We start from the raw sequence: 9,572 nt of genomic DNA, 5'->3' as shown, positions 1-9,572 counted from the left end.
AATGGAGTAGAACACATTGCTTTGTTTATGGCTCGGGGTTTTGTCCTTTGGGTGAACCAGTTTCTGTCTTAAAGTATTTGTAGGTTTGAAATAGACCGGAATCTCATACGGTCTGAAAATTCTCTGAAGTTTTTCAGACACACCGGCTGTGTAAGGAATAGTTATGCCTCTCCCTCTAGGTTCAGATTCCCTGTAGTCCTGTATTTTAGCTCTCTTAGATCTATTGAAGGCCCATTTTGGATAACCACAAGCAGACAGAGCTTTTTCCGCATGTTGTACCTCCTTCACTTTTCCATCTGTGTTTGTTTGTAGTTGACACATAATATAATTCATGTTTATGTATGTATTTATTTTTAATGTGTAAGCGTAGATATTGTCACGCACACAGAAGCCGCGCTCTAATTAACTTTGCACATCAATCACTGTGAAGAAGCACATGTCATGTTCAATTACCCCCAGGTTGTTCTCTGTCATCATCAGAACACATGCATCAGCTGTACAGTGCTTTGTTGTGATTGACAGGTTGTATTGACCAACCAGAGTGAGGCGTCGCAGGCCCGGTGCCATCACAGACAGCACTAACGACAGCAGTCACACTCCTGTAGACTCACTGTGCTGAACCAGCAGCGGGCTCAACATCACACTCTGGTCTGTGTGACCTCTGCATGGGCTCAGTGATACAGACAAGAGGAGACGCAGGAGGGGATTGCATTGAGTGTTCATTTAGTCATATCATTTATATTCAGAGCTGTTCTTTGGGAGTGTTCACTGGATGAGCGCTTTAATGTCTTTGTGGAGGCTCCAAAGCTGTCAAAGGAAACCTGATTAGCACCTATTTATTCCTGTTTGACAAGACATTTTAAAGATCCTGTTTTATACCAGGGCTGAGTATTGCCAGAAACAGCGACACAATATGTATTTCGGTACAGGCCTACGATACAAGAGAGCGCATGTTTTTTTAGACAGTATTTTCTAGCTTGGACTAGACTGGTGGTGGCAGTGGTGGGCTCCATCTACTGTCAGCAGAAAGAATTATCACGGGGTAAAAACAAGTCTTTTCTAATAACGAACATACCCGACATGTTATTATAAGCATGCAATTTTAATGAACGCAATTTGAGAGCATAATTGCCTTGAATGAGTCTGGCAATGATTTATGGACTTAAAAATATTCAAGTCCATAACTCTTAAAAGTGTTTTTCTGTGACGCAACAATCCTGGGAAAATTTTAATCACCTATTCTCTGCTCAGGAAAAGGACTATTGTAAAAGAAGCAAAAAACTACTCCAGGTATGTTTTTAATGAGGAAACCACACCATAAAATGGTTAAATGCCAAAAAGTTGTTGGGCTTAGAATTAATTCAGTTGGTACTTCTTTTCTGAAAGTGCATAGAAAAACGCAAAAAGTGTTTATGCTGGGTTCTGTTGGGTGAGGATCTACAAGTGAATGCATGATTTTAGACAGTATTTCTCAAACTAGACTGGTGGTGGTGGTGGTGGTGGTGGTCTCCGTCTACTGTCAGCAGAAGGAATGATCATGGGGTAATAACAAATCGTAATTGTCTAATTGCCTTGAGTGAGTCTGGAAATTATTTATGAACTTAAAAACTGTGCAGGGGTTTTTATCTATGATGCAACAATCCTGGGAAAATTTTAACCATATACTCTCTGATGTCCATAGGCAACGGACCACTGTGAAATAAGCTAAAAACAACCCCAGGTATGTTTTTTCATGAGGAAACAATGTTATAAAATGGCAAAGAACTACAAAGAAACCCTCAGTGTTCCATAATGTCATCTAAAAGGTGTTGGACTTTAAACTACTTCAGATGGCTGTTCCATTCTGAGAGTGCATAAAGAAAACAAAGTATTTATGCTGGGTTGTGCTGGGTTGTGTTAGGCTCCAATTCTTGTATAGATCGATGAATTGATGAAGTGGAGTAGTGGTAAGTGCATGTGGTCGTTAACCAAATTGTTGCAGAGTCAGGGGGCTGTATTTCTGCATTAAAATGACATTTGAATAGGGTGAGAAGTTTCAAGGACAAAAGTACACACCGCAGAGCTATTCCACAAGATTATCATATCAGCCAAGCCATCATAATGAAAAAGAGAACGCAATTATAGTCCTTTTCAGCTCCTAAATTATGCATTAACATTGAATTGTAACTGACAGCAGCACTTACTGTATATTAATGTATGTATCTGTAACTACTGTTGTGTGAAGCTGGAATGTCCTTGATTGTAAAGTGCAGCATTAGTTTAGAATAAAGACAGAGTACACCTGTGTGAGGATGTGACAGAGCGGAGACAACAGGGCACAGGCTAACTGCAGGACAACATGGCGACTACTGATAATGTCCTGATGCCCTTCCAGGAGATGAATCACTTACTGAATGACTGATCCGTTTTAATGGCACATAAGGTGATGGCTTTATTGTTTGCCACATTCCTAGGGTAATTTACATTGACTGCTCTAATGATGATATTCAAGGTTGAACAAATTGTGCTCAGTGACGTTGATAGATTCAGGAGTGATTTCCAATAAGGGTCTGCATTAGGACCAAGGTGATTAGGACATACCTCATCTCCCGTCGGAGCAGAAGTTAGAAGTAATATTTTATTGATGTGGCTTGACGGTAATGAATGAAAGCTTTTACAGCAAATAACACGAAAAACCCAGTTGGAATAACACAATACTACCACAACTGGTGTATTTGCAGTGTGGCTGAGAGACGCTGGTGAAATTAGGACAGATAGGACAGGAACACAATTGGAAATCCTGCCAAGGGCTCTGCAGAGTCAAGGTTGTTCCTACATGGAGAACTGCAGTAAAATTATATGACTTTTTTTTTTTTTTTTAGCACTGAACTTACTTTAACAAGCACATTATGCATACAATAGATATTGGTTTTCTCTTTTGCCTCTTTTCACACCAAATGCCCTTGACAAATAGCAGGAATAATAATATGAATGCAGATTTTGCCATATTCAGCTTGTTGTTGGGTGTAGCCTGTATTTTTAGTTGTTATTTTTAGTTATTATTATTATTATTATTATTATTATTATTATTATTATTATTATTATTATTATTATTATTATTATTATTATTATGCATTTATTAACTTATTTATTATTTGTATTATTATTAATTTATTTATTTTATTTATTTGTCTATTTAAAAAAAAAAAAAAAAGGATACATGCATTAAAACTCCCACACTCTTCCACACGCATTACCGTAGCGTAGAAGAGATGAATGGTTACAGTTTTGGGTTCTCTGTAGGTCAATTTTTAGTTCAATCTCAAAGCCTTTGATTGTGACACATGACTTTATGGAGTCCGGCAGCATGTTCCACTGTGTAGCGGCCTTTACTGAAAAAGCCCATTGTCTAAAGGTGGAGGTACTGTCATGCAGAGAGGCTATTCTTGTGGATCGCAGTTTGTATCACGATGGCTTACCAAGTCCTTTAAAATGTCCGGAGCCACATCATTTAGAATCCTGAAAACCAGACACAGGTTGTAAAAGAGTCTGTAATTTTCAAAACTCAAACGATTATATTTTGCAAAGATGTTATGTTATAGTGACGGTGCAATTGTTGGTTCAATCTTTGGTTACCAGTTGAAGCCAGCAGTTGGGTGTAAGCCAGCTGTTAATTGTAGCTGTCACTTAAACTTAATTAATGTCCTCCAGCAATTTCAATGACAACTATGAAAAAGACACGCCAAAACAGCTTATTTTCTGCAGAATATTGAAAATCAAATTACTCTTCCAGGAGTGCTGAGGCATCTGAGCAAAAGACAAGTTTTTTTTCCAAAGAAACTACATCACTACACATAGAGTCAGCACTGCTACACGTTTATTTAGTCCATCTTCTGTCATGTCCCATTTTACCTCTTATGTTACGTCATATGCAGCCAACACCATCACTGATTTGAGTTCTAAACTAATCTGGAATAGGTTGTTCTGATCCAGTTGAGGAAGAAGACCTCTTTCCTGTCCACAAACGAACTTCCCCCCTGTATGTTTTTCATATATATTGGCTGTATGCATGTATGTCCACACTATTTACTACTTAAGGCACTATTTAGGGGTCATGCCATTTTTAGTGGTGTTCAAATGTCCAGTTGGTTAGAAATAGTGCACTCAAATTTCCCACAATGCATGTTGAAAAGTAGTGGGCATCAGTGGTCACTAGACTAGTCAATGCACTGTGAGATTTGGGAAAAACAACAGCGCGCAACAAGTCTTTAACTGGACATAACACGACTGAATGAAGCAGAGAGAAGCGCTGGTTGATCGATAAACTGATCTAACTTATTATGATTAAAACATTCTTAAATAAACTGTTGCTGTAAAACTGCTCATTTTAGTTGCTGACCTTAGCTTGTGCTGTTAACAGAGCGAAAAAGGAATAATCCAGTTCGTTTACGTGGGCTCCAGCTTGGCAAAACCTTGTATGGTTAGTATTCGTCCATCAATACTTGTGTGCCAGTCCAGTCTGATTGTTATTTATTACAGAAATAAGGTTTTATCCGAGTTTAGCCTGACACAGTGGGACTTTTAAGGAGAGAATAAGTATCCAAAGAAGCACAGTCATATTCCACTGTCATTAACAAACCCACAGAATACACACACATTGTAGAGTTTTCATTACAGACATATAAATGTATTCAGACATTCTGCTGGAGTCCACGAAACACACAGTGATTTATCGCACATGTCAGGTGTATTGGCAGCCTTTATTTAAACCACATCAATTTCAGTTTGGCTTGACAAGATGTTTACATTGCAGAACAAATTTTTAGATTTATGTTTTACTTCTGCATAAGATTGATGATTGCAGCACCTCCAAACTGTAAATACTACGACATGAGGTCATCAGAGACGTGAGTTGAGCCAAAAAGAGTCATAGGCTTCAGTTGTTGTTATTCTCCTCATAGATGTTGATTTACAAGCTCAAATCAATCTTCAATAATTACTGTAATGTAGTAGTGATTCAGCCATAATTGTCAAAACACGTGATGCCGGTTGTTGTACATTTTGGGTTTTGTTTCTCAAGCCAATTATCTAATCAGAAAGCAGAATGAGCTCCTCACAGCGGGTCGCCAGCACAGTCTGTAACTAAAAGCTGTATTTAGTTTACACTGATTCAGTTCCCACACTATAAAGAAACAGGCTCACTTCTGAACACTCACAACTGGATTTTACACAACAAGGAAGCATTGTGGTCCTTTATTCCATTTACTGTGAGATCATATTTGGCAGATAGATGGTTAGCGGCGACAGTAGTGTTTGTCCAGTACTGGTTTGAATCCCGGTCTTTACATAAACATCATTGGTAGAATGTTCAGATCCACTGACCCACAGCCTGGCAGTGCGATTCCAGCTCCCACAGATGAAAGCTGTTTCTGTGTCCTTGGGTAAGACACTTAACCCGGCTTTTCAGTGCCTTGAAGGTGGAAAAGCGCTATTTAAAAATGTGACCTTTCACCATAGGTCAGTTGACAAACCTTTGGATAGGCATAGAACACCAAAGTATATAAAATTATATATACATAGAGGCTCTGTACTGTAAATAAATCAGGCATAAATAGGGCCCATGCAAGGTAACAGATATGCTTTTCATATTACAAGTAAGTATTAAAAATGAGAAAATAGCAGGCTTGATTCTAGCCTGCAGAATTTTGGTGGGCAAACCGAAAATTTAGGTGGGCAAATATAGAGGCATATGTGCATTTGTATTAGGTAGCAGGTTTGACTGGGTGGGCAAGGTTGTCATGAACTAACAAGGTTGTTTTTTGCAGTTGTTTAAGTTACAGAATGCACTTTTACTTAGCCATACACATGCCGATGCTAACCCGAGGCTATGAATTAACTGTATTTATAGAGTTTAAATGACAAATATTCTTTACAAGAGTACAATTCTGCACATTCTACTATTTTTACAGGAGTGTAAAGTGACCTTCAAGCCATAAAACAGTGCTTTAGACATTATAAATATATCCATTCTAGGGTCTGTGTCACATTTGTACAGGGTAGATGCCATGTGAAAAGTGTACGCTCCAGATCAATCGGTACAGAGGTCAAGACTGCATGACTTTGTCACTCTAGTACTATCACCAGTCTACCCTCAGCTATGTGTTCAAACAGACAATTCACACACAAAGAAGCATTTTCCGGTGGGATTGTGTGCTTCTGTCAGAACATAACAATCCACTTATCTCCACCTCTGCACACACGAGTGCCACACGATACCCCTGGCTCTGGATTATACACTTTTTTTTTGCTTTTTTTGCTTTATATTCACCTATTAAAACATTGCTTTGCTTTGTTAGCAATCCTCATGGCTTGTGACGATAGATTAGAAGAATAACCTGCCAAGTGCCATGTTATTCCTCTATCTCTCCTCAACGGAATTAAATTGTATTGATTAAAATTGCACGAACAAGCCAACGGGATAAAGAACATTTACAATAGTGCTTTACTTTTCTTTTATTGCAAAGAGCAAGCCTGCCTGCCTTTTTCCTGCTCTATCTGTCTGATACTTACCACATTTACCTGATTATTACCAATAAACAGCTGAACTACTTACCATTTGTGTGCTGCTTTGGGTTCTAAGTAAAACCGTGACAAGAATACACAGCTGGAGTTTAATATTAAATTTGGTTATAATGAAATTTACTCTGCAGGATAAAATGTATATTCCACAGTTCCATTGTTTCTCCAAATGACTCCCTGCAGGTTAGCCAAAGTTTGGTTTAACCTTGAGCTGCATGACTTCTATATAATCTTGTGGTATTTATCAATGTGTGGTGATACACTCCAGCTCATGCGTATTCATATCCAGGTATTATCAGTATGAACAGTGAGCCATGTCTGTTTGCAACCTTGGTTATTTCAATTTGAATATTCATGTTTGGATTTGTAAATTAAATAAATGAATCAAGGGAAATTATTTAAAAGTCCCTTATCTGTATTTTAACAATGCTCGCCTCACGTAAACTATTTGCCAAGGATTACGTCTCAGATATTCAAGACTAGCCCAGATTAAAAACTGTTTATAGATGTTATCTCATGTAAATGTTTCCAAATCGACTTCTCCTCACGACCTACGAATAACCTCTGTCCTCACTGAAAAGGGTTTGCGGATTACATTTATTGCTGCCAAGTTTTGTTTCTTTAGTTGTCTCAGTATGTATAGATATTCTTTACCGTTGTATTACCATGTGTGTAGTCATGGTAACACCTGTTCTCCATTTTTAACACTCTGCATTTGGCTTCTAGTGTGAATGTGCGAATTGGTCACACTTGTCACACAGCAAACGGTTCCATCAGCATTTCCATATTGCATACATTCCATACAATAAAGAAAATATAACGCTAAAAATACTACTAAAAACTATGAGAATGTGGGTTTTTTTCATGGCTGATGCTGATACCGATTGTTTAGAATACAGAATCAACCAGTAGCTGATATATTTGGGCCGATATATAGGGCCGATTTTGAGTATTTTCGTCAAATTATGTAGTTTACATTTACTACAAACTGAGCCACAGCTCTTTTTTCCACCACAAACCTTTAAGACAGCTGCGTTTCACATTTATTGCAGTTGTCTCTTCATATTAAAGTGTTAAAATAAAGCTTTATGTGTATGTTCTAGGTAGCAAATCGATCAAAACAAAATATTGACCTGTGCTGGACATTTAAAGCCAATACGCCGATACGCTAAAAAGTCCACATATCGGGGCAGATATCTGGACTTTTCCAACAACGCCACTGAGCGTAGTCCAGAAAATAAAATAAGGAAATACCAAATGAATCACTAAAACACACAGGTCCGCTCACTGACAGAGAGGTAGCTCCGGTTTTAGACACGTTAACATTTATTCACTTAACACTTAAGTGGTTTAAATGATCAGTTCCATTTTACGTTCACGGCTTCAGCTAAATTCATTTCATACTTCACTTCCTTTGTGTCACAGTTAATAATTTAGTTCAGTTAAATATTGTTGAGTCCATTCCGATGTAAAACGGAATATTATGCAGTTCCTGGTACAGCTGAAATAAGAAGGGAAAACAGCAGCTTCCAAAAAGGCTCGGTGACGTCCATAGACTGTATAAAGAAGTGGACTAAGGGAGTCTGACGTGACCTATAGCGTTCAACTCCGGTCAAATGAAGCTCATCGAGGCTAGGGCTTACAAGGATGAATTTCGAGCCGAGTTCCTTATTTGGAATTCCGACGTTGAGTATCATAGCAACCAAAGAGCCAATCTGGAGCAAGGCGATTTAAGGTAATGCCCTTTTCCCGCTTAGCAACACCGTCAATTAAACCTGAGTAAGAATATTCCTTTCTGGTGTAAGTATCAAAGAGGACGAAGAGAGAGACAGTCGGAAGTGTTTAATGAGCGCCACACAGGTAAAGTGAACAATGAAGCTGTGGATTCTCCAGAAAGAATAGGTGGAGCGCTCTGAGATGTGCATGTTGGCAACTTTTATAGTGTCTCCCAATGGCAACTTTTATAGTGTCTCCCAATGTATATATGGGTGTAAGGTGGGTCCTCTTCTGGTCTGCATGGTGTTACACATTAAGAAACTTTAGGCAAGGTCGAAAAAGGTACTGAGAGGAGTTTCAGATAAGAAGTGGCCTTAACCAAAATGACCAGAACATAGCTGTTATCTTATTTTTCATACCTCCTTGTAAGGCCCGCGCTGGTCTGCATAGCGTCTTCGAGAGTTCCCGCGCAATTCATATCCACTGGAGGGCACGTGTTATTTACCTTAGCATTAGTAAATCAAGACCAGTTTGATGTAGTGCTGCACTGCTAGAAAATACTTTACAATATCTTGATTCACAGACACAATAGCGACATAAAAATTTCAGGATCATGTAGAGCGGAGTGTACCAGACTGTATAAAGTCTATTTACAGTCTATGTTCTGTACTGATTTTTGTGTAGGTTCAGTGTTAATATGTGTAAAAATGCATAAAAATGAGAAAGAAAAAGATCCAGTTCCAATTGTTAATGTTAAAGAAGCGTTCAAATGAGCCGAGTCGTTCACGGAAGTCACATCACTACAGGGGACACCGTAACCTCACAGCCGGCTACACCAAGGACTGTAGGACCAATTTACGCTAGCAACTACAAAACTACACACGCATGAATTTGGAAAGAACAACAATTTACCCAGCCCTGCAAAGATGAACACGCAACTGTATGCAGGAGACGACAGAGAAAGAGCACCTAGTCTAGAGTCTAGAGTTATTTTTTTATAGTACAGGGGGCGCTGTCTGCTGGCAAAGATGCGTGCACTCCATACTACTACGCATACATCATTTTCAAAACAAACTTCAGATGTTTTTGTCCTCCATAAGCTCTATGTTTTGCTAAAGCTCATATTTGCCGTGTCTCCAGTCAGCCATGTCACCGTTACAGGAAAGATGATTCAATACAATAACAGTTAAGGGTTCAATTGCAGAGTTTATAGCAGGGAAGGCAGCAGAGCGTTACCCGCGCTGCTCCGTGACACTGTGGAAGTCACTGTTGGATGGTCATCTTATAATTCTTCAAAA

Source organism: Periophthalmus magnuspinnatus, chromosome 10 (assembly GCF_009829125.3).
Source record: "Periophthalmus magnuspinnatus isolate fPerMag1 chromosome 10, fPerMag1.2.pri, whole genome shotgun sequence".
Lineage (NCBI taxonomy): Eukaryota > Metazoa > Chordata > Actinopteri > Gobiiformes > Gobiidae > Periophthalmus > Periophthalmus magnuspinnatus.
The sequence above is the reverse complement of the archived record's forward strand: the minus strand, read 5'-3'. Positions refer to the sequence as shown.